The sequence below is a fragment of the Perognathus longimembris genome, chromosome 4 (genome assembly GCF_023159225.1).
Source record: "Perognathus longimembris pacificus isolate PPM17 chromosome 4, ASM2315922v1, whole genome shotgun sequence".
NCBI classification, from domain to species: domain Eukaryota; kingdom Metazoa; phylum Chordata; class Mammalia; order Rodentia; family Heteromyidae; genus Perognathus; species Perognathus longimembris.
The window spans coordinates 43533667-43539666 of NC_063164.1; positions in this window are offsets into that span (position 1 = coordinate 43533667).

Below are 6000 nucleotides of genomic sequence, written 5' to 3' on the forward strand. Positions count from 1 at the left end.
GATATTTTGCATAGGTGTTTGCATATACACAGGTATATATGCAAATATCCACGTATTTTTCCCCATGGGAAATCTTTTCTTTTTCCAAATTTTTATTATCAAACTGATGTACAGAGAGGTTACAGTTTCATATGTTAGGCATTGGATACATTACTTGTACTGTTTGTTACCTTGTCCCTCATACCCCCCCTCCCGCCTCCCCCCTTCCCTTTTCCCCCCTGAGGTGTTCAGTTCATTTACACCAAACAGTTTTGCAAGTATTGCTTTTGGAGTTGTTTCTCTTTTTTTACCCTGTGTCTCTCAATTTTGGTATTCCCTTTCAATTTCCTACTTCTAATACCAGTATACACGGTTTCCAATATACTCAGATAAGATTACAGAGATAGTGTAGGTACAATCACAGGAAGGTGATACAAGAACATCATCAATAATAGAAGCTACAGGAAGTTGAAAGTAGTTACAACTGTGGTATCACAATCGTTTCCATAACATGGAGTTCATTTCACTTAGCATCATCTTATGTGATCATAAGGGTATAGCTTTTGGGCTTTTGTGATCCTCTGCTGTGGCTTGCCTAAACCTGTACTAATTATTCCCAATAAGGGAGGCCATAGAGTCCATGTTTCTTTGGGTCTGGCTCACTTCACTTAGTATAACTTTTTCCAAGTCCTTCCATTTCCTTACAAATGGGGCAATGTCATTCTTTCTGATAGAGGCATAAAATTCCATTGTGTATATGTACCACATTTTCCTGATCCATTCGTCTACTGGGGGGCATCTGGGTTGGTTCCAGATTTTCGCTATGGCAAATTGTGCTGCGATGAACATTGTTGTGGTGGTGGCTTTACTGTGATTTTTGTTTGTGGTCTTTTGGATAGATACTCAAAAGTGGGGCTGCTGGGTCATAGGGGAGTTCTATATTTAGCCTTCTGAGGAATCTCCATACTGCTTGCCAGAGTGGCTGAACCAGTTGACATTCCCACCAACAATGAAGTAGGGTTCCCTTTTGGCCACATCCCCTCCAACAATTGTTATTCTTAGTTTTCTTGATAAATGACATTCTTACTGGGGTGAGATGGAATCTCAATGTTGTTTTTTTTTTTTTTTTTTTTTTTTGGCCAGTCCTGGGCCTTGGACTCAGGGCCTGAGCACTGTCCCTGGCTTCTTCCCGCTCAAGGCTAGCACTCCGCCACTTGAGCCACAGCGCCGCTTCTGGCCGTTTTCTGTATATGTGGTGCTGGGGAATCGAACCTAGGGCCTCGTGTATCCGAGGCAGGCACTCTTGCCACTAGGCTATATCCCCAGCCCTCAATGTTGTTTTGATTTGCATTTCTTTTATGGCCAGTGATGTAGAGCACTTTTTCATATGTCTCTTGGCCATTCTCATTTCCTCATCAGAGAAGTCTCTTTGTAAGTCTTTAGCCCACTTGATGAGGGGGCTATTGGTCCTTTGCGATTTTGTTTTGGAGGAAGGTAATTTTTTTAGTTCTGTATATATTTTAGAGATGAGGCCTTTGTCCGTTGAATGGCTGGTAAAGATCTTCTCCCAGTCTGTGGGCTTTCTGTTTATCTTGCAAGCTATGTCCTTTGCCGTGCAGAAGCTCTGCAGTGTGATGCAGTCCTATTTGTCCAACCTTTCTTTGATTTGTAGCCTTTCTGGGTCATTGCTAAGGAAGTTCCGTCCTGCGCCAAGGAGCCCAAGTGTTTCTCCTACTCCTTCCTTAGTGTTTTCATGTTGTCTGTTTTGATTTTGAGGTCTTTAATCCATTTGGAATTGATTTTGGTGCAGGGTGATATATAAGGATCTAGTTTTAGTTTGTTGCATGTGTTGAACCAGCTTTGCCAGCACCATTTGTTAAAGAGGCTATCTTTCTTCCAAACTATTGTTTTAGCTCCTTTATCAAAGATTAAGTAGGCATAGTTCTGTGGGTTCATTTCTGGGTCTTCAATTCTGTTCCATTGGTCTTCAGGTCTGTTCTGGTGCCAATACCAAGATTTCTTTTTATTACTATAGCTTTATAATACAGCTTGAAGTTGGGTATTGTAATTCCTCCAGCACTGTTCTTTCTGCTTAGGATTGTTTTTGCTATTCTAGGTCTTTTATTGTTCCTTATGAATTTCTGGATTGCTTCCTCTATTTCATTAAAAAATGGTGTTGGGATATTAATCAGTATTGCATTTGTAGATAGCCTTTGGCAATATTGCCATTTTGATTATATTAATCCTCCCAATCCAGGAGCATGGGAGGTTTTTCCATTTCCTTAGTTCTGACTTAATTTCATTTTTTCAGGATTTTAAAGTTCTCATCGAAGAGGTTTCACTTCTTTGGTTAAGGTTATTCCTAGGTATTTTATGTTTTTGGGGGCTATTGCAAAAGGAGTTGCTTTCCTGATTTCAGCCTCGGTCTTCGGATTGTTAGCATAGAGGAAGGCCGTTGATTTTTTGGGGGGTTTATTTTATATCCTGCAACTTTGCCAAAGTTTTGGATCAGCTCCAGTAGCTTGGGGGTAGAGTCTATGGGATTCTTTAGGTATAGGATCATGTCATCTGCGAAGAGAAAAAGTTTAACTTCAACTTTTCCTATTTGGATCCCCTTTATATTTTTTCTTGCCTGATTGCTCTGGCTAGGAATTCTAGTACTATGTTGAAGAGCAGGGGAGAGAGTGGACATCCCTGCCTTGTTCCTGATTTTAAAGGGAATGGCTTTAGTTTTTCACCATTTAGAGTTATACTTGCTGTTGGTTTGTCATAAACTGCCTTGATTATATTCAGGAATGTTCCCTGGAATCCCAGTTTTTCCAGGGCTTTAACATAAATGGGTGCTGGATTTTGTCGAATGCTTTTCCGCATCCAGAGATAAAACCATGTGGTTCTTTACCTTGCTCGGGTTGATGTGATGGATTACATTAATTGACTTGCGTATATTAAACCAACTTTGCATCCCTGGGATGAATTCAGTTTGATCGTGGTGTATGATATTTTTGATGACCTGTTGAAGTCGATTGGCCAGAATTTTTTTGAGAATTTTTGCATCTATGTTCATCAGGGAAATCGGTCTATAGTCCTCTTTCCGTGATGAGTCCCTGCCTGGTTTTGGGATGAGGGTTATGCTGGCTTCATAGAATGTGTCTGGTAGTGAACGTTCTCTTTCAATTTCATTGAAGAGTTTGAGAAATATTGGTGTGAGTTCTGTTTTGAAGGCCTTGAGGAATTCTGCAGTGAATACATCTGGACCTGGGCTTTTCTTGGATGGGAGATCATTTATTGCCATTTCTTTGTCAATACTAGATATGGGTCTGTTTAGAAGATTTAAATCTTCATGGTTGAGTTTGGGGATATGAATTTTTTCTAGGAAATAAGCCATTTCTTCCAAGTTCTTGAATTTGTTGACATAAAGGTTTGCAAAATAGTCCCTTATTATTTTCTGAATTTCAGTTATTTCTGTGGTGATATTACCTGTTTCATCTCTTATCTTGTTTATTTGAGTGTGCTGCCTTCATTTTTTGGTCAGGTTTGCCAGGGGTCTGTCTATCTTGTTGATTTTTTCAAAGAACCAACTCTTTATTTTGTTGATTCTTTCGATGTTTTTTTTCATCTCTAATTGATTTAATTCTGATTTGATTTTAATTATTTGCTTCCGTCTACTGACTTGGGGTTTGGCTTGTTGTTCTCTTTCGAGGAGATTAAGGTGCTTCCTTAAATTATTGAGTTGCTGTTTCTCCAGTTTGTTGGTGTATACGCTCAGAGATATAAATTTTCCTCTGAATACTGCCTTTGCTGTGTCCCAAAGGAGCTGATACTTGTGTCCTCATCTTGGTTGAATTCCATAAACATTTGAATTTCCGTTTTAATTTCTTCGATGACCCACTGATGGTTCAGCAGTGTGTTGTTTAGTCTCCATGAATTGTAGGATTTTCTGTGGTGGCTGTTTGAGTTGAGCTCTAATTTTATTCCATTGTGGTCTGACAGAATATAAGGAATGGTTTTGAAACTTCTGAATTTGTACAGATTTTCTTTGTGCCCTAAGATGTGATCTATTTTGGAGAATTTTCCATGTGCTGCGGAGAAGAATGTGTATTCTGGTGTTTCTGGGTGGAATATTCTGTAGATGTCGGTTAAGTCTAGTTGGTCTATGCAATTATTTAGTTCTGTGGTTTCTTTGTTCAGTTTTTGGCGTGTTGATCTTTCCAGAGGTGATAGTGGAGTGTTAAAGTCCCCAACTATCAATGTGTTTGGGTCTATGAGTATTTTTAGAGTCAGTAGTGTTTGTTTGATGAAGTTGGGTGCTCCTGTATTTGGTGTGTAGATATTTAGAATGGTTATATCTTCCTGTAGGAGAGATCCCTTTACTAGTATGTAGTAACCTTCTTTGTCTCTTCTTACCGTTTTAAGTTTGAAGTCAATTTTGTCTGATACTAGGATTGCAACTCCAGACTGCTTATGGGGGCCATTTAATTGATAGATTTGATTGCAGCCTTTCACTTTTAGAAGATGTTTACTTTTGCTGGATAGATGTGTCTCTTGGAGGCAGCAGAGAGATGGATCTTGATTTTTGATCCAACTTATGAGCCTATGTCGTTTGATTGGAGAATTAAGTCCACTAATGTTGAAAATTAGGATTGAGAGATGATCGTTTGTTCCTTTCATTGTCACTATCTTGTTAAAGCTTTGCCTTCCCATTTCTTGATCTGATGTTTACTATTTAGGGTTCATTTCTCTGTCTGTATTGGGATCTTGATTATTTCCCCTGTATAGTACATCTTAAGGATTTTTTGCAAAGCTGATTTGGTGGAGATATATTGTTCCAGTTTTTCCTTACTATAGAAAACTTTTTTTTGACCTTCGGCTATGAATGAGAGTTTAGCTGGGTACACTATTCTTGCTTGGTAGTTATTTTTATTTAGTGTTTAGTATACCTCATTTCAGGCTCTCCTTGCTTTCATGGTCTCTGCTCAGAAGTCTGGGGTAATTCTGATTGCTTTTCCTTTATATGTGATTGTTTTCTTCTCCCTAACAGCTTTAAGGATTCTTTCCTTGTACCCTACTGATCCTGTTTTGATCACTATGTGTTGGTGGGATGTCCTATTCTGGGCTGGTCAGTTTGGGGTTCTAAATGCTTCTTGTATTTGTATAGGCCTTCCCTTCTGGATATTTGGGAAGTTCTCAGCTAATATTCTGTTAAATAGGTTGCCTATCCCAATAACTTCTTTCTCCAAGTTTTCCTCAATACCTATTATTCTCAAATTGGGCTTCCTGATCGTGTCTTGAATCTCCTGTAGCGATCTATTTTGTTCATTGGACTGGATTTGTATTGATTTTTGATCTTTCTCCATAGATTCTAGGGAATCTTCAGCTCCTGAGATTCGATCCTCTGCTTCAGTTAGTCGGGACTGTAGGCTAGCTACTTGATTTCGAATCTCTTTTCCTTCTGACTGGTCTTTCCTGATGATTTCCATGTCATTTCTTAGGTCCTGTATGGACTTCTTTACTTCATTAACTTCATTAATTTGGTTTTGAGTGTTGTCTCTCAAATCTTTAAGCTGGTTAGCTATCTTTTCATTTGACTCTTGAAGTTCATTTATCTTTCTATTTGTGGATGCCATGACATTCTCCATTAATTTTTGCTTTGCCTCCTCATGCTATAGAATAATTGACTGAAGAGATTCAAACTTTTCATTTATCATGTTTATCAGTAGACTTTGTAGAGCATTTTGGGGGTTCTCTTCTATGTCTTTGATTGACTGCTCTGCTTCCTGCTTGTTTTGAGTGGGGGATAAGACTTCATTGTTTGCCATCTTTCTTGTGTTCCTTCTGCCCATTTGGATTGGGAATGCCAGTCTACCAGCACCTGTGAGCACCGTTTAAGACCCAAAGTGGCCCTTACCAAGCAGTGTTGTGTAAATCTTAGAAGTTCACAATTAAATACACATACCTTTCATACCTGTGTATAAAATTAGATTTGGTGTTCCTAAAGAATACAATTTCAATATAACAACCAAT